Consider the following 24122-nt stretch of genomic DNA (forward strand, 5'->3'; position numbering starts at 1 on the left):
TATCCCTCTCCTAGTCCATTCAGGATTACTTGAACCATTTCTGTAGGGTTCATAGTCTCTCCTATTGCTATAAGTTGATTGTTGTAGTCTTTTATGCAAAGTACATAAGCATGACTGGTTTCACTACTGTTGCAAAAACTCTGGTTGATTTGGTTTCTCAGAGTGAGAATCCTGGATGTGTTCTTGGACTCGTAGAGAGCTGTGAACATATCAAATGCTTCTTTCGATATCTTGACTGTGTTGAGTTGTCCTAGCATGACATCTTGCACATTCTACTTGATCAAATGATAGGTGTACTTGTCTTTCTTTTCCCATTTTGCCTGAGCTTGGAAATGGTAGGATTAGCTACAGGTACGAAAATTGTTGTGTAGCTATAGATACCATTGTAGTTCCCATTGCTGGTGTTGTGACAATAGGTGGAGTAGAGCTGGCTAGATCGTCCAATGGTCTAGGTGTAGACCCATCGACATACTCCCATTTGTCCTAAAGTATAAGAATGGTCTCCATTCAATGTTTCCATGTACCATAATTGGAGTTGTCTAGCTTAGTAGATGCCTCTAGATTGAGGTTGCTAGTCGTAGACATGGTGCAAGAAATGTACTCAAAAGTGTCATGAAAGTCTCTGTATGAATCAACTACAAATACATTGACTATGCCAAGTGGAATCTAAAATGTCGGTGAAGAACTGCAATCTATAAAATCTGATCTGTGTTACAAGGCTTGTGGAAGTGATGCCAGGAATAGCTGAGGCTTTACAAGGTTGAAATGATGTGCACGATGCCATGAGATAGCCGAATAGGCATTACAATGGTGGCATGTGTGTGTGAAATCAAATGCTATCTGCCCACTGAAACAATCTACAATGCCTCTGTACTCTCTGAAGTCTGCTCATTGAACTGATGAACGTAAGGTTTCAGTTAATGTAATAATGTGAAACCATATGTGAGCATATGGACTGACTCTAAGTAGGTACTAGTCGGGAATTTTTGAGATTGGCAACTTGGGGAAATTCAAAGCGTCCCCTCTATGGCAATCTAGTCTACTTTGATCTAGATCTATACCAACCATCAATTGATGAAGGAACATCAAATAATTCCTTTTCTTTTGTTCTTTTAAGTGCTGGGTCAGATGCGTCGATGTAGAGGTGAATGTGTATGAAGGAAGTGGTTTCGTCAGTGGCGAGGCTCAAATGTGAGTCTAACTTGTGCTGAAATGTGCACATGATGTGACGAGCGGGTAGAGCATGAAAAAACAAGCGACTTTCCTTTTTGGAGTGCCCTCAAATTCCTCCTGGATCAAGAGATACGACTTGATCTAGGTGGAGGGGCAAAAGGAGTGCAAATGGTGTTCAATGATGATGTGTCACTATGGGTCACATGCAGTGTTGATGATGTGGCACTATGCCTAGCAAGAGGTGTGCCCTTGGAGCCTTGTGCTAAGGTGGCAGGAGTGGTCACATGAAGTGCTTGTGGAACACTATGTGTGCCTATAGAGGTCAGTGATGATTGGGCTGCTGATGTGTCACTGGTTGACCTAATCCAAGGTCAAGTTGACCTAACCATGGCTTGATGATGTCAGTAAGGGGTCAGATTGCCACGTGGTAATGATGACATGGCACAACTAACATGGCAGATGATGCGGTAGATGCTCATGTGGCAAGGGTGATGTGTTAGGTGATGTGGCAAGGGTGATAGGTCAGGTGACATGGCAAGGATGACATGTCACTGTTGACATGGCATGTGATTGGACTACTAACGTGGCAGTCCATGATGATGTGGCTACCATTGTGGCAATTGTCGTGTCACTATCGATGAGGTTGATGATGTGGCACCCGAGGTGACTTGGCAGATAAGAGATGCCATGTGGTAGACTGTAGACCAAGCTAGGGAATTGATATCGTGCCTCATGTCAATAGAAGGGTAACCAGAATCTATACAATATGCTGATGGAATCTTAGGATTCCATCCTCCGTAGTTTGCATTGGAGCCTGGCTTGGAGGCCCGTGGCTTCGTTGATGGTTGTCGGCCGCCTTGTTTGCTTGGAGCTTCAAGGCATCGAAGATGACGAAGCTTGGAGCTGCTGTCTTGTTGGTGACGGCTGGCTATGCAAGGAGGTCGAGTGAAAATCGAGGGAGGACACTACCGGAAGTGAAGTGCTATTGGTATCCCATGCTGGCACCGTTTGTTACATGGTGGAGGCGAAAGTCGAGAGCAGCCAGGAGATGTTGTCAAAGAGTCGCTAAGGGTCGTTGGTGTTGAAGGAGCTATCTGGCGACTGTGAGCGGGCATTGTTGGAGATCTTGGTTGTAGCCACATAGGAGAGCCTCCTGTGCTATGAGCTATGAGCTGAGCCAAGGGAGGTGAACAGCTAGTAGAGTTGCGTTGTTGGATGGTCGTGGAGGACCCGAAGTTGCTGGTGGCTAAGTGGCGTATATTGAGCGTCGTTTACAGAGAGGCCTCGATGAGGTGCTAGAGCGTGGGTCTTTTATGGAGGTAAGGAGCCCGTAGGAAGGCGTAGGAGTTGAGAGCGTCGAGCTAGCCTAAGTCGTAGGAGGAATTTGCAGATGGAGGCGGCCTTTGTTGGATTGTTGAGCTGTTGAGCGACACTGATTGCTAGAGTTGTAGATGATAAGGCTGCCGGTACATTGAGTTCACTGTTGTGTCGTAGATGAAATTTGTGCTGTAGAAGAGCCACTGTGCTATGGAAGCTGCTGCAGAAGACCAAGTGTGAAGAATAAGTGGATGAACGATAGGCTGAAGGTCGCCTTATGAGCCTTAGCTTGCTGCTCGTGGTTTGTGGACTTTTCTTTGTTGAAGTAGTGTGCCTTGTACCTCTTAAAGTTCATACACTCCGATCTCTCTTTCACATAATCTCACAGAGTGAATCTCTCTCAATTGGTCTCTCAATAGAAATCTCTCAAATCACAAAGAACATAAATGGATGAGATTCATGGAAATCTCATGAACATAAGTATCTCTTTCCCTCACAAGAAACTATCATAAGCACTCAAGCAATGAACGGAAATATGGATAGAAACTTTTCTTCTTATGTTTTTTGGTTGCTCAACGTGAAATGAAGATTAAAGAGCAATGTGTCCCTATTTTCTCAAAGGATCCAGGATGGAGGCTAAGATGGGCGAGATGAATCCAACCATCGACAAAGCTGAGGAAGAAGGTAAGTCATTTGAACCTACAATGAAATGCATGGTTTCTTTTGCATCTCATGCACATGCCACTGGCATTAGAGTAAAAGGGAGGATTGGTGCTCACGACATAAATTTCCTAATTGATTCGAGTAGCACAAATTGTTTTATCTCTCCTAAACTCATACGGACACAACACTTAGAAGTTGGAAATAAGATAAGAAAACCTGTCCAATTAGCTAATGGGAAAATACACTATACCCAAGGTCTTATTGAAAACCTACAATTTATCTTAGCACATAGAAAGTGTAAGGGAAATTTGTATGCCATAGACATGGGGAAGTGTAACGCCATAATTGGAATGGACTCGCTATCTGAGAACAAAGTCTTAATTGACTATGGAAAGAGAACCATCAGCTTTTCTGGAGTAGATGGTAGAAATCAAGTTATTCAAGGAGAGGAAAGGGATAGTCAAGCTTTTCTTATTTCAGCCATGAAATTGTTAAGACGAAGGAGACAAAGTTATGATACATTCTAGGTATTTGCTGAAAAGATTACGGAGGAAACCCATAATCATCAAGAATAAATATCCTCTACCTCACATAGATGACTTGTTGTCTCAATTGAGTGGAAGGAACACTACAAGGCATAGGCCCTTTTCCGACGAAAATACTGACGCTTTTTACTTTTTTTTTTTAAAAAATGGGCGCAAACGTCATTATTAAAGTCATCAAAAGCATCGAAAAAGAACGGTCACTATAAAGCGTTGCTATATAGCGACACTGATAAACGTCGCTATATAGCGACACTGATAATCATTGCTATATAGCGACACTGGTAAACGTCGCTATATAGAGACGATTAACAGAACTAAAAAAAACAGCATTAGTTGGGCTAGACAAGGCCATAGCAAGCCCTGTTTTGCCCCACTCATGCTTTTTTTTTTTGTAATTACAAAAAAAAGTTTTTTATTACAAAATTTCCCTTGCAAAAAGGGTGATACAAAATCGCTCAAATGAAATGATCGAGCAACAAAAGCATATACATGTTGAACATATACAACATTGTTTGTTACAAAATTACCCTTTCGAAAAGGGTGATACAAAATCGCTCAAACGAGCAGATATACAAAATGACACACATGGCGAAGTATATGCAAACTGCTACTACTACTACTACTACTCCTCATTCTAATCATCGTCCTCGTCCTTGTCCTCGTCCTCGTCTTATTGGCCTGATCCTTGGTCCTCATGAGCTGTGCCTTCTCCCTGATCCTCATCACATGCGTCTGATCCCTGGCCCTGGTGATCGCTCGCCTCCGGTGATGGGACGCTCGAGCTTTGACCCTAAGAGTGAACCATATAAATTGAAAATTAGATTGGAACTTAAAGAATAAAATAATTTAAAAAGTGAGATTACAAGTAGGAGTAGACTTATACCATGTGAGCAGCCACCTCAGCCCAATCGACTGTCGCTCCCATTGCCTCTTGCTCAATAAACCACGACTTTGTTCCTATGCAAAACGCACGTCGCATCTCTGCATCTGTAGGAACATGACCCATCACAGCTTGCTGTGGATCCAATTTACGAGAGTTAGAGTTAGATAAAGTGCATGTACTAATATGTAGTAAAACAAATAGAACAATACATTAAATGAGAAGAAGTAGACTTACCACAGTTGCCTTGAACGCCAACCGTCTGCCTACACCAAAGTGCGAAGTACCTACAATGTCCAGCCATCTCTTCACAGCCCTCCTTTGTCCCTCGAACATTTCGGGATGGTCCCTATTCTGCTTCTTGAAGAACTTCCAATCAGCTTTGTCTGCCCAGCTGGATTTAGCCATCCCCTTTGCGATGGAAGTACGCAAGGTTGATCTACGATGCTTCAAGACCAAACCCATGTGCTCTTGCATATAATTCTCATTAAACTCCCAATTTGGCAAGCTAGGGTATTTTTGTTTTAATTCATCGATGACCACCTGCTTCTTTTGGTCATCTTGATACTGCCAATCGGTAGCAATGCCGCTCTTGAAGTGATGGCTCATCAACCGCCTCATGGTGGCCATCACTGCTTTGCCCTTTCTATCTTCTATTATCTCTCCGATAGCCATGATTTGATAGGAGAGGTCCTCATCTGGGTAAGGAGGACTGATGGTAGTGGCAGAGTCAGAGTGAGTGGAAGCTGTGCGAGTGCTTCCGAAGCGCGAGGAGTAGCAGTGGGAGTAGGAGAGGGCAAGGGACCTGAATGATATTGTGTCTTCGGACCAAGTGGAGACCTGTAGGGATGTGAGTGTGCTGACTTGTCTACATCTCCTGAGTCAGCACAACATAAGCGGCCCCTCCTACTCTTCCTTCCCTTACGAGAGGCACGCGCAGGTGATGACCCCTCGGTCGAAGGGGCATGAGGGGATGGCTTGGCAGTAGGTCCAGTCGTCGGTGTAGGGGAGGGAATTGTTGAGGTCCTCTGAGATGGCAGAGAGAAGAATCTCGCTGCCTCCTCATCAGTCATCTGCGCTACAAACTCGTCGGGACTCCCGACAAAGCCATGTGTTGCTAGCAAAGGAGTTCCCCGAGGGGTAGTTGCAGTGCTATGTCTGAGAGGAGTCGGACCAGGGGTAGTTGCAATGCTAGGTTCGAGAGGAGTCGGACCAGGGGTAGTCCCCTCAGGTGTTGACTGAGAGGAAACTCAGTCCTCTGGAGCATAGAGATCGTGATGTCTCCTCTTGCGAGGCTATGGATAGGGCAACTAGCCTTGATAGGGCTTACAAGTTCTATGGATTTTGAAGTTGCAATTGGTGAAGGTATAGTTGAGGTAAACTCTTCTAAATACTCAGTTTTCATTAATGTATTTTTGCATCGGATATAAGAGACCATTTTGCACATAAAGTGTAAGGGGAAAAATAACTATCGAGCTGATTAAGCCAAGAGATTAAGACGAAGGGCTCGGCTTTTCTATCATGCCTCAGAAAATTTAGTTTGCCAGGGAATGAAGACTTTGTGGGATGCAGCACTCACTCCTTGTCCTCTCCTTCCTTGGGGTAAAGTAGAGAGATGAGGAGGAGAGGGTCCCATTCTTCTTTTGTTTCTTGAGCTGCTCGGTCTCCTTCTTTGGCTTCTTGAGGAGCCTACACAAGCTCTCTGACATCCTGCTCCCTATCCTCCCATAGTTGTTGAAGCTGTAACATGCGGTTGAATAGGGGCTCGGATTGTTGAGCCTGCATCTGCATCTGTTGCTCATTCTGTTGAGCCTACATCTACATCATGGCTTGGATCATGGCCTACATGGTAGAAGTTGTTAATGGAGCCTCCCATTGTGGTGTCACTGATGGGTGAGGAGCTGTGTTGGCTCACTCATCGATCTCGTTGTCAGATTGCTCTATAAGATTCATGGTGTCCTTGTCGGATCTTGTTTGGACCATAAACAAATGGGCTATCCCTAGCTAACCCACACCTCCTGATCTTGGGAAAAATTTCCCCCTCCTTTCTGCACACCACAAGGTGTAAAGACCTACGGGTGAAGATGGGAGACGATCCAATGTGCGATGAAGTAAGGGAGGGAGCAACTAATAGTCTAGGGTAGGCACAAACGGTACTACCACTAGTCTGAGGTAGGGACAAAAGATACTACCATAGAGAGATGAGGAACTGGCTATCTACAAATTGAAACTGAAGCTCTAAATCCAATGTAAGGGGAGAAGGTGCTCACTCACTCTCTCTCCTCACCTCTAACTGCAAGAGATAGAATCAAATAGATTACACTCAAAATAACCATGTGAAAACTGTGATGGTGAGTGTGAGAGACCTAATATATGGGACCTCCAAAGAGGCAATGAATAACTAAAGAATGAATCCCAGAAGGCTGAGTACAACTGGGATAAACCCTCATTGCAAAACTATAGAGTTGCACTTCAGGCCCAAAAACTAGATGAAGAATGAGGGCCAAGGGGCTGCCTTTTATAGCCCCCCCTTGGGCCCCTAGATGCAACGATTGGAGGGCTACAGACTGCCAACATGGCTGCACTGACCTATATGCTGATGTGGCGGTCAACAGGGATGCCAATGATGATCTCATCATACACAATGGCAGTCCCGCACCTACTCTTGCTCATGCTTGTCTACTCGCACTTGTACGACTGGCTGGCTATACCTGTTTGGCAGTCCACGTGGTTGCTGTGCTAGCCTATAGCCAGCATGGCCACAAGCTTGTGGAATGCCCGTGACATAAAGGGATCTTGTTTTTTAATAGATTAATCATCCTTTAACTTGCTTGAAAATAGATATGTTCTAATGCAAATTTATAACATTTTTCATAAAATGATTAAGAAAGAATAACCATACATACCTTCACCGACGTAACATTTTCGTAATCCTTCGACAATTCTTTCATCTTCCTACTTTTCACGTTGGAAGCTCCACCCTTTACCAAAGATTTAAGACACTTGGGTTAAGAAAACGCTTGGATTTCAGAAAAACTTGCATCTTATGTTTATAGATATTAAAGTTCAATTTTCATGTTTCTAGCTTCATTCCTTTAGTGATAATCAAGACATCCCTTAATCTATATAGTAGAATAAAATATAGCATATGAATAGTTCTATATAAAATCAATTCTCCTATGCTTGAAAGTAGATTCCTTTCTACTATTCTTTAATCCTCAAATTTATTTGAACTAGAAATTCTCACCTTTTTTAGTGAAGGGTGCATGCCTGCACAATTTTTCTACAAATTTTCAAAGTTATATCAGCATGAAATGATTCCTAAAACACATGGACACACGATGAAATCACCTTTTACCTTTTCCATATTGATTCTTTCATATCTCTTCGCCATTTAATTACTCAACATGCATTTTAAACAAATTACAGATACATTCTAGTGCAAATTTTGTACATTTTTTTTAAAATTATCAAGAAAGAATAACCGTTCATAACTTCACCATCATGGCATTTTTGTAATCCTTTGACAATTCTTTCATCTTCTTGCATTTTACATTAGAATCTCCACCCTTTACAAATGATTTAACACACTTGAATTAAGTACATGCTTGGATTTCATAAAAACTTGCATCTTATGTTTATAGATATTGGAATTCATCTTCATGTTTCAGCTTCAGTTCTTTAGTGATAATCAAGACATCCCTTAATATACGATAGAATAAAATATAGCAAGTAAATATGTTTGACAATTCCTTTCTACTGTTCTGTAATCCTCAAATTTGATTTGAAGTGTAAGTGCTCACCTTTTTCAAGGAAGGGTGCCTGTTTACACAATTTTCCTGCAAGTTTTTTAGAGTTCTATCAGCTGATTCTTGAAATCACATGGACATGCAATGAAATCACCTTTTACCTTTTCCATATCCCTTTAGCATTTTTATTACTCTTGTAGATCTCACCTACACCATACCCTGAAAAAATAGAGTGTAAGACAGTGACACGATTAGCAAATTTGAAAAGAGAACAATACGATGCAAATGATATTATACTACAAAAACAATGGTGGAGAAGGTAACCCGGTTCAAATTATTCGTAACCTGCAATGCAAATAGGCAGAGCATATCTCAGGAACAAATGATATGAATTCATAAATCATTTCATGATCTAAGGTAAGAAAATACCTCTTTTGTCTTAGAGGTACATTTATGTTCCTTGTACCCATCTCCATTTGTTTGCAACAACTCTCTTAAAACTTTCAACCAAAAAATCTGTTCAATTTAATACGAAATTTCCAAAAAAAGAAATTACACATAGTTGGACAAACTAATGCAAATTTACCTTTCTTTTCTTGGTAGGCTTCTTGCTCATCTTTGATTTCTCCTCGCATGTAGAACCCTATCATATTGGAATGTTACATCATGGCTTGATTAAATTCAACATTTGAATGGATATTGACTATCAAACTTGATTCGCCACTTCCTTACCAATTCTCCTATGGTTGTACATCCTCCTAATGCACTAGCTAATCAAACTACATGGACGGACTGCATAGCATGTAACAAAAGGACCTGGTATGGGACTGTTGTGCAAGAAACAAAATAGGCCCTAAAGGGACACTACATATAGCACCCTCTAGACCTATTTGTAATAAATCAAGCAATTAAGCATACTATTAAGATTCTTGAATGGATGATCTTCATGGTACCGCAAAAGCATAAGGTTATTTTTTATAAATATCAAAGTCTCAAATCATGAATGTTCAACAACAATAAATGGCTCTTTATAAGGCACATACCCAAAGCTTACACCTAAGTATGGACCTACCTCCATTGTCTCGAGCCAATCATTCTCACTAGCTTTCCAACTTTCATCATTTTCCATTACTTCCAAAGTAATTTCTGGCTCTCCTTGCAACTGCAAAGGAGTGAAATCATTTTCAATGATGATGAATAATTAACCATGAACATACAATAGATAAAAAGTTATGAGCATATAATATGATTTACTTGAAATATGCACTTACCTCTAGTCTTATGTCTAAATTCTGCAAATTATTTGCTTCATTCCCCTTGTCTTTGCATGTAGTCTGTAAATCGCAATGTTAGAATTTCATATCATTAAACACACATACATTTTTACTACTAGTTTTATTCTTCCATTACCTCAAAGTAAATTTCTGGCTCTCCTTGCAGCTAGCACAATGGAGTCACAATTGCAATTAGTAGCGAGCTTACAAAACATAATATGTCTTATAGAGGAATATGCAGCAATGATCCATCCCCCTAGCTCATGCATGCTCAAAATGAGCTTTAGTGGATGCCTATGAAGCGGGGAGGGAAGCACCTTAATCCGATGAAGAAAGGCTAGCTAGGCTAGAGAAACTCCTATCACCTTGTAGAGATACAGAACTACAAGAACAATGGGTGTCATGATACACTAGAGGCCAGTGCAGCACCGTACCATTGCAAAGATCATTCTAAACATGAGAACAGAGACCACAAAGTACTAGGGTTGTCATGTGGATGGATGGGTATCTGACATGTATTGGGTTACACATGATTGGCTCAAGTAGCCTGGGAGACTTAGGGCTAGGCAGGCTTCATTCTTGAGTAGAGTGGCAAGGGTAGGAGCTAGATTAGGGTTTTGTGCAAGGTCTAATCCTAGATCATGTCACAGATGCATGCCTGCTTCCTAGTGTAGCCCAAGGCCCATAGTAGGCCCAAGGCCTTCAGGCACCTCCTGGTGGTACAGGACACCATGCTGGTTGTGTTGGAATGGTCACCTCCCCATCTGTAAGCCCCCATATGAGGAGAGCATGGGGGGGTGAACCTGGGTCCTGAGGGATGGCCACATGGGCAGCAAGTTGGCTGCCATGGGGGCAGAGATCACAGAAAGAAAGAAGAACCTGGAGGAGCCATGGTAGCTGCAATAAATGGACGAAAGTTGGCTATGGAGGTCTAGCTTGGATCTGGCCTGTCATAGGCTTGTTTGGAGCAGCACCAAATGCGGATAATACCCAGGAGAAAGGTGAGCCACGTGGCATTGCTTGTGGGCAGGTATAAGACCTGCAATAGAGCTTGCAAGTGGCGGCCTGACTAGACAGGCTAGTTGGGCTAGATACAGCCAGCCAACCAAGCCTGGTTGAAGGGCCAAACCAAGGCTGTCTTACATGGACTCCATCGGGTTACCTATGATTTTACCATGGGTGAGGTTGTTTTGATGATATCTGTTGGGAGGCCGTCTACACAACTCGCACTACTAGCCCTTACTTAGGATCGAACTTTGTGTACAAGTGGTGTGAAGAGTCTCCTCTAGGCAACCCTTCACCTATTTGTAGTGTAGCCCCACATTAGATTGTGATCCAAGGGCAATATTGATCGTTTGTCTCAGTCTCTTGCACATCACATAAAGTGCAGATCTATCTCTCACATGAGATGCCATCTACTCATCTTGTCTCAACCTATAGCATGTGTGAAGGTACCTGAAATCATGTGGGCTCACCTTCTATGAAGAAGACGTCAGTGATCCGTTCTTGCCTCTTGATCTTGCCCTTGTGGCAAGCCTAAGTCCACCAACCCCATGTTGTCATCATATCGAGCTTCACAGATGGGGAGGTGAGTTGCCGACATCTCTATGTCCTATGTATGGGAGCACAGCACCTGGAAGCAACAAAATCTCATGGGTATAGTCCCTCTTTATCTATGGAGTTGTTGTGAGGTTCTAGTCTTACATGGACTCCATTAGCTTACCTATGGTTTTACCATGGGTGAGGTTGTTTTGATGATATCTGTTGGGAGGCCGTCTATGTGACTCGCACTACTGGCCCTTACTTAGGATTGTACTTTGTGTACAACTGGGGTGAAGAGTCTCCTCTAGGCAACCCTTCACCTATTTGTAGTGTAGCCCCACATTAGATTGATCCAAGGGCAACAATGATCCTTTGTCTCAGTCTCTTGCATATCACATAAAGTGTAGATCTATCTCTCACATGAGATGCCGTCTACTCATCCTGTCTCAACCTATAGCATGTGTGAAGATACCCGAAACCGTGTGAACCGTGTGGCCTCACCTTTTGTGAAGAAGAAGTTAGTGATCTTTTCCTACCTCCTAATCTTGCCCTTGTGGTAGGCATATGTCCACCAGCCCCATGTTGTCATCATATCGGGCTTCATAGATGAGGAGGTGAGTTGCCGACATCTCTATGTCCTAAGTATGGGAGCGTAGAACCTAAAGCGACAAAATCTCACGGGTATAATCCCTCCTTATCCATGGAGTTGTTGTGAGCGTCCAGTCTTACATGGACTCCATCAGCTTACCTACGGTTTTACTATGGGTGAGGTTGTTTTGATGATATTTGTTGGGATGCCGTCTACACGACTGGCACTACTGGCCCTTACTTAGGATCATGCTTTGTGTACAAGTGGGGTGAAGAGTCTCCTCTAGGCAACCCTTCACCTATTTGTAGTGTAGCCCCACATTAGATTGATCCAAGGGCAACAATGATCCTTTGTCTCAGTCTCTTGCATATCACATAAAGTGCAGATCTATCTCTCACATGAGATGCTATCTACTCGTCCTGTCTCAACCTGTAGCATGTGTGAAGATACCCAAAACTATGTGGGCTCACCTTATGTGAAGAAGAAGTCAGTGATCCATTCCTACCTCCTGATCTTGCCCTTGTGGCAACAGGCCTAAGTCCACCACCCCCATGTTGTCATCATATCAGGCTTCACAGATGGGGAGGTGAGTTGCCAACATCTTTATGTCCTAAGTATGGGACCACATCACCCAAAAGCAATAAAAGCTCACGAGTATAGTCCCTCTTTATCCATGGAGTCATTGTGAGGGTCGAGTCTTACATGGACTCCATCGGCTTACCTACAGTTTTACCATGGGTGAGGTTGTTTTGATGATATTTGTTGTGAGGCTGTCTAGGCGATTGGCACTATTAGACCTTACTTAGGATCGTACTTAGTGTACAAGTGGGGTGAAGAGGCTTCTCTAGGCAACCCTTCACCTATTTGTAGTGTAGCCCCACACTAGATTGATCCAAGGGCAACAATGATCCTTTGTCTTAGTCTCTTGCATATCACATAAAGTGCAGAACTATCTCTTACATGAGATGCTATCTATTCATCCTATCTCAACTTGTAGCATGTGTGAAAATACCTAAAACCCTGTGGGCTTACCTTCTATGAATAAGAATTTAGTGATCCATTGCTACCTATCATCTTGCCATAGTCATTGTTCGGGTCTACTCTTGCATGGACTCCATCGGCTTAGCTACGGTTTTACCATGGGTGAGGTTGTTTTGATGATATCTGTTGCTAGGCCACCTACATGACTGGCACTACTGGCCCTTACTTAGGATCATACTTTGTGTGATCTACTTTACATGTGACCTTTTCTCTTTGATCTATGCCTATTTTGTTCTATGGTGTTCTTTGACTCCTTTCTTTTTCATAAAAAACGTGCCTCCTTGTTTTCAGGCTCTAATGTTCTTGGGCTTCAAAATATCTTACAAGCTAAGGTGTATCTAATGTTCTTGGGCTTTATATATGCTGATCATGATGCTTTCTTTCTTGTATCAAATGAAGGCAGTGGTGATTGTCATGTTCTGACATGCAATATTGCTAGTTCTAGTGAAGGTTCAAGTGAGACATACTTGGATAATGACATTTTCAATTGCTTCTTACAATTTCAATCAATTTGTGACCACACAAGGCACCAGTAAATATGCAAGATGATATGGCTTTTATTCGGCAAGAGACATTTGGGAAGAGATTACAAACCATCTCTAACATCACTTCTTGTGCACAAGAGTATAGATTGGGATAGAAGAGTTAACAATATTCAGTTACCAGACAATTGGAAAGAGCTTGTCTCATTATAAAAGGACCTAGGCATGGTAATTCCTCATTGATGGTATATCTGCATCGGGGATGAAAATGCCAAGCATGAGCCGAAAGTTCTTAGTCCGAGCCTAGATGATTCTTATGATGCTAATGTTTTGAAATGTGAATGTCACGAAATGGGACCTTTCAGAAGGCTTAAACGTGATTGTGATACATGCTATGAAAAATGTGGCAAGTGTGGCAAGCCTAGGAGAGATATGGTGTCTTTTCAATATATTTCTTTTTTAGAACAAGCTAGGTTGCTTTGTAAAAGTAGAACATTTTGTCATGACCTTCTTGAGATGTGGTGGTGTAGAGATAGATGGTTGGGGAAGGGAGTTTCAGAAAGGCCTAAATATATTGATCAGTTTTGGGATGGGGAAAAAACAAGATTGTGTCAAAGCTTTTGGGATCCAAACACATATTGGGAAGCTTCTGTTGTTTGTTCAAATTTTAAATGTCAAATGATATACAAGGCTTTTCCTCCAAAATTGAGAAGTCATGAGCTTGTAGATGGTTGGAAAGAAGAAGAGGACCAATATATTTTCTCATGTTCCAAGTGTGGAGCAAAGGTGCAAGCAAAGAAGGTTATGATTCAGGTGATGATTCTTTGAACTATTAAAAAAAATAGTCTATATGTCTCATCATACAAGTGTTTTGCTATTAATATTCCAAATTATGATATTTCAAGGAGATCCTAGAAACCTAGCCATAATATGTCATTGGGATGGTTTTCAAGCTGCAACAACTACTCAAAAAGAGAGTGCAGCTATCTCTCTTGTGTTCTTGAATGGAGGCAAACAATCATGCATCGGTACATTACCTGTTTTCTTTTTGCCCTTTTCTCAAATTGAAATTGAGATGAACTATGGAGATGTCCTTGGATCTTTTTTGACACCTCTTGCACTAGAGCTAAAGTCATGATCATTTATAGATGGTTTTGAGGTGAATTATGTTGTTCCTTTTGATCATATCTGTGAAGCATTATCGGTCAGTAATAATGGAAAATTTTTGCTACGAACAATGCTCATGCTGTGGACTGGAGATCATCCAGCTCAATGTAAAATAGGATGTGTAATGAATGGAGGTCAAAGTTTTTGTAGACATGGCAAACCCTATGTATCTTACTCAGAAGGACCTAGAAGAGCAGGCCGATACATGTATGACATGAATAGATTACAAGGGCGATATCCACCACAAAAGAGAAGTGTTGATGATATGTATAAAAGCATAAGAATTTCTAGAAGGGTAGCCAAAAAGGAGGATGCAAAGGTTATCCTAAGGAATGCTAGCTTGTCGGGTGAATCCATACTCTGGCAGTTTTATCACATGTATGGATTTGACTTGTCAAGAGATCTAGTTTTTAATGTTATGCATGTACTTCCATTAAATGTTTTTAAAAAGTATATCAAGGGAATTTTCAGCAGGGCATCGAATCAAATGTTAAAGGGCATTGATGTAGTTGCCTTGGTGGTGAAAACAGCTATTCCAAAGAGTTTATTACATGAAGGATGGTGGCCAAGTCAACCAAGCAAATACTTTAACTCCTTCAAAGCTAAAGAATATCAAAAGCTAGTCCAATGGTGTCTTCCACACATCATGAATGTGGTGGAAGAAATCCCTAGTGAAGATATTTATTTTGGGATGTTGGTCATGGATATAGCACACATCTTCTATAATTACAGCAGAGAAAAAGGTGGGTCTATTGAGGACATGTAGTCCGAAACATTTTATTGGCATGGCGCATTTTAACAGAGGAACACTATGGCCCTAATTCTTCCCCTTTATAACATGTGGTAGGTATGATTCATGTTCAACATGTTTCTAATTGTAATGTTGTCATGTAGTCAAAGTGGAGACTAATATGATCAATGGATTTATGTTCATAGGTCTTGCAGAAATATTAAATAATATTTGGCTTGCAGCGAAAATCATGATATTTCTAATTGTAATGTTGCCATGTAGTTAAAGTGGAGACTAATTTGATCAATGGATTTATGCTCATAGGTTTTGCAAAAATGTTAGATGTCATGGAAATCATGATGTTTTTTGGTGCTACGTATTTGAGAGAAGCGTCTCAGGTATTTTGAGCATACCTACAAATAATAGATTCAATGAAATGACCTATAGACGCACAATATCAATGTAGATTGTTGTTGACACGTGTCTTGCTTCAACTAGAGATTGATAAGGATGGATTGATGCCACCTCAACGATGCTTCTCTCTTATTCATGGCCTATTAGTCTTATCGGAAGGATGTATGAACACAACAAGGAATCCCTTTGATGGTGCACATTGGCATAAGGCATGCATTCTGGTAATGTCATCTCTAGAATCTGCAAGGGAGTGCTGGTCAAGTCGTGACAAACTACCATCTTGTCCTTGTAAGAGCTTGGCAAATGAGAAAGGAATTTTGATAAGAGATAAAAAATCCAAGACTCGCATGTTGAATGATGAGGAAGCAAGGATTGTAATGCAATGTTATCAAGAAAGTGGCAGATGTATGGAGAGTGATGAAATGCATTTTCCCAGACCCGTAGTACCCTATACTAAAATATTTTACAAAGGAGAGAAGTATAGCGTTGGGGAATATGCCATTTGTAGATGTACGCAAATGATGCTGTGGAAAGGTAGAATAAAAACAATTTTTGCACATGAGTTTAAGCGTGAGATGTCTGTTTTTTTCTCTGCAAGTTTCTTTGAGCAAAATGGAGACAATGTGCATGTAGATGCACACACATGAATGAGTGTCATAGAAGGGTCAAATGTCTTTAGTGGTATTAAACATATCGGTACCATCACGCATAAGTTATTATTATTGCGCAACAAAGGAGAAGGTGGGTCTATAGCTTATGAGTTAAAAGATCACAATATCCGTAGTCGATTGCTGTAGCTAGGGTTGCCAGGTTATGCCCCTCCATGGTTGGAGGTTGGAGATCTTGTCTTGGCAAGGAGGATCACTAATCAATTCCATGAAGCTTGTATTCGGAAAGTTCATGTGGAAAGTAAAAAGGTTCAGCTTGCATGGCTATGCTGTCATACGAGGGCTTTGAATTTATGGACAACGAAAGTGATGAATGGCTGCATTGGAATTGTTGCTTGACTTTATTACATAGTTTTAGAGTTGTAGAGACAATTACTATGCAGAATGATAATAAGGATAATGTCATTCCAACAAAATGGCAACAAGTGAACAATGAATTGGTAAGTGAAAGTGTATTTATTTTGTAGTATTATGGATTTTCAGAATTTGTTACTAACTTTTGAATTTCTTTTGTATAGACAAGATCATCAACCTTTTTGAAATTTTTTCTTTGGGAACTACAAAGAGTAGCATTATAGAGGAATTGCAGGTATGTGGCCCTTTTATTGTATCCCAAGAAGGGTGTCTTATTTTGGAATTTCTATTGATGTAGAGGTCTTATCATTCCCTTGCTCACTCAAAACCGCATGTGTTTAGAGAACATGGCTATGAGCTGCTTTGTTATTTGTTGTACGGTCATGCCTTTGACATTATTCGCGGGTGCTTGTCATGGATGTTGTGATATTTATTTGATGCTACATGCCTATCTTTTACTACCTCCTGAGGCGAATGACATTGGTGGAAAAGATTGGGCAAATGACTCAAATCTAGCAGTACAACGGATGTGATTCATTACTTCATAGGTAAGTTGTCCAATGTTTTCTTGATCATATACTCCAAAGGTTGTGCCCTCCATGTCTTGAGGAAAGCCAGATAGCGATCATATTGTTCGAACAGATTTTTTCTCCACGCAGAGGTAAAGCAGGCTGATAAGGAAATAACAAATTGTTTCCAGATGGAGTCTTTCATGGATGTACTCCATTAATGACATACAGCTAATGTCTAAATTTCAAGGTATCCGAAACTGCAAGAAATTGAACAGAATGCTTCTAACAATGTAAACAAAGTTTTGACATGGCGAGTGACATGGGGCATAAGGAATGCTTCATGATTTTGTGCATTACATGTGTGGTGAAATGTGTACGTTTGTGCAGGTGTTGGGAAGAGTTGTCTTCTGCCATGCTTTTTGGATGATTCTTTCACGACGCGGGCTTCATCACTACCATAGGGTAAAACAAGACAATCGTTTGATCTACTTAATATGCGCATGGATCAAGAGTCTAATTCATCATTCGTCACATTTCAGAATAGACTTCAAAATAAGGACGGTCGAGCTCAATGGGAAACGTATTAACTGCAAATTTGGGATACTGCTGGCCAAGAACGATTTCATACTATTACCACAGGTAGGAAATTGAAGAGAATACAGATTACCTTGTTCATTTACAGGAGCCGTGATGGTTTTATTGCTAAGCAAATCATTTTTTTTTCTAGCATATTATCAAGGAGCCATGGGAATCCTTCTTGTATACGATGGGATGGACGTATCATCCTTTCATAGTATCCTTCCATTACTTATTATAAACATTTGTATGGTTTTTGGGTGCTGGTTTTTTTGTACTTAACGTCTACAATTCAAGATATCCAAAACTGCAAGAAATTGAACAAAATGCTTCTGACAATGTAAACAAAGTTTTGATTGGTAACAAGGCAGATATGGATGAGAGCAAGAGGGTAGGTTTTCTCTTTAGGAGATCTTGATTCCGCACATGTTGAGCTAAAGTATAAATGTGGAGATATGGAAACACTTGGAGATGTTATGCCCTACAATACATCCAACAAATCATTTATAGCATGGGACAAAGATGAGACTTATGCAACAGACATTATCAAGAATACAAAGTGCACCACCTTGGATTCTACTATAGGGGACATTTTACAAATGAGATCATTTGCAAATAAGACTGTAGCAGAAGGTGAAGTATTGGGATTTGAACAAGTGGAGCAATGGTCATTTGCACAGATGAGGATTCTAAAAGTCACTGATGATGGTATGGTTGATAACATAACATCCTTATGTGATCCCTACTATGAGGTAGGCAAGAATATGAGATGGAGCATGCAATTTTTAAACATGAGAAAGAGGCACGTGGTTTTCAATGATAAAGACAAGGTATACTACAATATCAAAGGACCTAAAAAGCGTGCCCATGTGCCAGGCTCTATCACTTCAAATGTGGATGATTTCAATATACTCAATTATAGAAGTGACATCTTATCTGGAGTGGATGAGTTCATTGGTTCCGATAAACAAAATGATTTTAGAAGCGAAGCCTTATCTGGGGTGGATGAATTCTCGCACAGTGAGAAGGGCAAAGGTTTCAATAGCGATGTCTTGTCAAGTGTGGATGAGTTCATGCATATTAACAAACCTGGTGTCAATCAAGCTGTGGCTTTGTGAAAGCCATGCAAGATGTCCCAATGAGTGATGTTCTCTCAGGAGTGGAAGAGTTTCAAGGTTCTCAATACTCTCATAGAATATTGAATTCATTGAATGGTCCTAAGAGTATGTTAAAAACGAGGATGAGATCAACAGAGGATTATTCAATATTTAACTTTGATTGTGATATGGACAAGGATGCAACGACCAATCATGGATGCTTGGTTACAAACAAATGTGAGGAGAAGAAGTGCATAAATACAGATAACAACGTGCATGAGGAACGAAAACGGTCATACATATGCATGAAGAGAAAGCAAATCCAAGCAGATCCACAAAAGCAACCAAAGAGGAAGAGAGTAATGAAGGAGGAGAACATGTTAAATGCATTGGAATATCTATGTTGCAAGCGAAGATGTATGCACTTCATTGATCTTGCAGACATCAGGGAATGTAGAGGACACGTGTGGCAAAGAAGAGGAAGCGAAAGAAATGAGAATACCTTCTCACAAGTCTCTCTTGCTTTCTTCAGAATGGCAATAAAAGTCTAAGTTCAAGACAAAAGGTAAAACCTCTCGTAAATGGAAAAAGGATTTGCAATCATACATCCTCAAGAAAAAAAATCTCACACAACATTTTATTTCATTCTTCTAGATTTCCCAAAAATGTTTTTATCCACCCAGTTGTCATACAGCCCTAGAAGAAGCATATCACAATATTACTGGATTATCCCATGGTACATATTGGGATTTAGTCAGCAAGGCAAAGGGCGGCAACAAATTTAGCATTCACGGTAATAGAGGAAGGTCCAAATCAAGAATATCAACTGTCAGGGCAGCAGCAATTTTGCAAGACTTCATACATGAAAATGCTTTACCTCAACCCCATATATCTACCAAATTCCCTAACGGTGACGCGATCACTGAAATGCACCTTCCAATGGGCTTGACAAAGCTCGAAGTATTTGACTCTATTGCAAAAAAGCAAAGGCAAAGAGGGGATGCCGTAGCTTCTTCTCATACTTTGTATACTCTTTGGAAGAAGAACTTTGGATATGTTAAAGTCCCAAGGAGGCAAAAAATGTCAAAGTGCAATGTCTGTGATGATTTAAAGCGAGCGATTGAGACTGCAACATGTCCAAATCAAAGGGAATTATACAAAAAAAACCAAAAATCTCATCATGACCTTATTCGACATTCTAGACAAAAATATGCATTTTGGAAGGAGCAAGCTATTTTGCATCTCGATGACTACATGTGCCTTATTGTAGATGGCATGGATCAGAATACACCAACATTGCCTCGTTTTGTTGCCACTCCACCTAAATTACAAGGAAAGCACTTTCTAAAGACACATCTATGTGGAGTGTTAGTGCATGGAATTAAGCTCTTTGCAGATATATGGATTGATTCCTTGCATCTACATGATAGCAATCAAGTTGTAACATCTATTATGAAGGCAATTCGCAATGTACATGCAGAAAAATGTTGCCTACCACCGACTTTGAGAATACAAGCTGATAATTGCTGGCGAGAAAATAAGAATGTACTCATGTTTGCATTCTGCTCCATGCTAGTTGCTCATCGAATCTTCAATGAGGTCGAATGTGGATTTTTGTATTTTGGGCATACACATGAGGATATCGATCGGGTTTTTAGCACAGTCTCAAGGGAGCTTAAATGCAAGGATGTGGAGACAATAGATGACTTGGTAAGAAGATGTGGCAGGCAAGTTGGTGGTCATAAGGAAAGTACAGTATGTGAGAGGCTCGAAAGAATGTATGATTAGAAGAGCTTCATTCTACCTTTCATACAAATGGGTGGTGATGCATTGACAGGTCATACCAATCCACACTACTTTCGTTTTTTTTTAAAAGATGAAAAACCCGTAATGCAATGGCAACAGTATTCTCATGATACAAAATGGAAACCTGAAGAACCTTACAGTCTCTTAACTTCATTTCCCAACAAGGAAAGGTATCCAACATGGGCTCCTATACAAGAATTCAATGAGAGGTCTAACTATGAAATAGAAGGATTAAAGCATTTATTTCATACAAAGAGGAAATGCCCCGAAGATATCCTGATTCGAAGCCTACTTGGAGAGAACACTCTACCACTGTAATTAACAAGACACAAAATTTAATAAAGGACATTGAGAGAATGCGAGGCTCAAAGGATGTCAAGGAAGAATGCAATATGTTTTGGCCAAATGTTCATAACGATTTGCGCCCAGCTCTAGTCTTTGAAAATGAATTTGTATCATTACTCCCACATCCATATTGTGGAACGAAGAAGAGAGAGTTTATGCCACAAGTAGATATAGAGGTCGATTGTTTTGTTGTGGTTCGGCCATCGGATGATGAATATGAGAATGTGAAGTTTTGGGTTGCAAAAGTAGTTGATGTGCAAAGAGATGACCAAGGGAGAGCTACAACATTTACAGCGGTATGGTATGAGCCAAAGGGCAGGAAGGAGAATATGGATAACAACACATTGTATACTAATTGTATAATGAAGGAGTGGGTCCCAAATGATGAAGCGGTCTCTCAAGTTTCGACGGAGACAATCATAGTGTCTAGGCATTCAAGGGCAAAGAAATCAAAGAAGCGCATCGGATATTAGGTAGAAGGAAAAATAAAAATACCACAGCAAACTATTTTGCATATACACGAATTTTTAAGGATGCTCGCGATGGAGGAAGTAGAAGGAGACAGCGCAAATGAAGAATGTCCATGATTAAAGCTTTGTATTGAAGTCCATTGAAGGATTTTATTTGGGTACTAGGCAAGAAGCCAATCCAAGACAATTATAATCACAGTCATCACCTCCTATGTCAAATGAGAGTCAAAATATGCATTGGATGTCACCCAAGGGTCAAGGCTTGCCAAGACAATAGGGAGTTAATGCAGATGGCACCTGGCAAGGGACTATCACATTGAGCAATAAGACAATGGGGAGTCAATGCACCCAAGGGGCAAGGCTTGGCAAGATAACTTGTGGGAGTTAATGCAGATGGCACCTGTATTTTGCACTGGATGTCACCCAAGGGTGAAGGCTTGGCAAGACAATAGGGAGTTAATGCAAATGGCACCTGGCAAGGGACTATCACATTGAGCAATAAGACAATGGGAAGTCAATGCACCCAAGGGGAAAGGCTTGGTAAGACAAGTCGGAGTCAAATTATGCAGATGGCACCTGGCAAGGGACTATCGTGACATTGAGCAATAAGACAATGGGGAGTCAAATTATGCAGATGGCACGAATTGAGGCTCTTTAAGAGCAACAATTTAAATTGTAAACATATGTTCAATCTATATCATTTTGGATATAAAGACTCTAGCTGAGAGCAACGTCTCTCAATGTAATCATTATATAATAATAGCTATAATTGCTATTATACCTCTTTGGTTCAATACAAAACTTGGGTCTTATGGCATCATGTCTTTTTTCTATTTATTAAAAGTTTTAAAAATTTTGTGCATATTGCAAGTGACAATGTTATTTTCATGAAATATTTAAGTCTCCTTTCATGGATTTATAAATTTATCACGTCAAGGAAAAACGTCAAGGAAAAATATTAAAAATAATTAAATTAACAAATAACTTAGATATAGCTAGAATTTCTAATATAGGATTATTTCAAATTCTTGCATGTTGGTGCAAAAGTATAGATTGAAAAAACAATATTTTTATGTGAATATAATAGTGCCACAAAGCGAACTTTTGATTTGGGAAGAATATTTTCAGAAAGTAAAATTTTGATTTGGGAAGGATATTTTCACAAAGTAAAGTTTTCATTTGGGAAGGATTTTTGGGCTTCATCCAAAAACAACACAAAAATTCCAAAATTAATGAAATAGGTGTTTGATGAAGTCAACAAACAAACAGAAAACCGAAACAACATACAAAGTAGCAATAGCTTTTATTGTATCAACTTGCATGCATTCACCATAGTATGATCATTTGATAAGCTCTTTTGATAAGTTCATGCACCCACCATAGTAGAATCATTTGTTGAGTGGCATGTATTCCTTCCTTGCATGCATACACCCATCAAAATAGGGGATCATTCATTTATCATCTTGTTGTGCACTTGCCCGAGCTGCTACAACCCTGCGAGAGCACGAGCAAGGGGTTCAACTGCTCGATGGCACATATGCTCATCACGTGATCCGTCAGAGCAATCTTCATCTTCTGACACATCCCCAGCTACAATAAGCATATTGTGCAAAAATGTAACATGTCACTATACTCCTTATGACCAACTTGGGCTTCGGGTTTAGGAAGTTCTTATTGAGGTATTGCCATGTCACCGATCCAGACACCCAGATTTCACTTGCATAGACCCACAACAATGTGGATCATTTGATAAGTTCATGTATCCCTTCCATGCATGCATCCACCATAGTGGGACCATGTGATAAGTTCACCAATCATCCCTTCATTGCATGCATCCACCATGATGGGATCATTTGATAAGTTGATGCATCCACAATAGTGGAATCATTTGTCAAGTTGCATGTATTCCTTCCTTGCATGGATACACCCATCAAAAGGGGGGATCATTTGATAAGGTCATGTGGGGTGACTTGATAAGATCATTGACTGCCTTGAAGTGGGATCGTTCAGATAGTTCATTCAATGAGTTCTATTTAATTTGTTTCATTGGATAACAAATTGTGTAATTTATGCAACATGCGACTATACTCCTTACGACCAACTTGGGCATCGGATATAGGAATTTCTACTGCCATTGGCCTTTCAATTGATCAGTTGCACACTCCCCAAGATAGAGGATAGATAGAACTTGAGCTTGTGTTGTAGGTCTCTGCTAGGGGTCTCACTTGGAGTGATGAACCATGGTCTAAGTGTAGTATGCACCATCTCCAAGGATGTACTCCCGAATGCAAAAAGCACCATCAACAAAATCAAAACTATCTAGCAACATGCCTCACGCAATAGCCAAGCAAAAGAAGGAGCTCTTAAAAATCCGGACATCGATGTTAGAGCGAACCCACCATGCGAGAACATCCAAATACCTCATCTCACTAACCACAATGGACTACAAGCACTTGGAGAACCGCTCATTATGGTCATACCAATCTCCCCACCAGGATACTCAATGTGTATATGCATGACATCGAGTCCAATACAACAACTTGGAAAACCCAGTTGCTATTGGAACCCTTTCATATCTTGAGCCCGCGAGCATCTAAAACCGTTGGCCTGCAATGAGGTGGAGAGATCTGAGAGAAGTGAAGTGACAAACTTATGGGTGTGCTTGGTAATGGTGGACTTGACTAGCCCGAAGTGCTAACTTAGCTCCACCATTTGGTAATGACTAGCA

The 24122-nt window shown here is 40.6% G+C and overlaps 2 pseudogenes; both read left to right on the top strand.

Moving 5' to 3' along the window:
• Nucleotides 1-3119: 3119 nt before the first annotated feature.
• On the top strand, nucleotides 3120-14083 carry LOC147903826 (uncharacterized; annotated as a pseudogene).
• Nucleotides 14084-17178: 3095 nt separating this feature from the next.
• On the top strand, nucleotides 17179-18094 carry LOC147903827 (ras-related protein RABE1d-like; annotated as a pseudogene).
• Nucleotides 18095-24122: the final 6028 nt, after the last annotated feature.

This window comes from Dipteris shenzhenensis, chromosome 3 (genome assembly GCF_047967505.1).
Source record: "Dipteris shenzhenensis isolate YYH24624 ecotype China chromosome 3, Dip_SZ_1.0, whole genome shotgun sequence".
NCBI lineage: Eukaryota > Viridiplantae > Streptophyta > Polypodiopsida > Gleicheniales > Dipteridaceae > Dipteris > Dipteris shenzhenensis.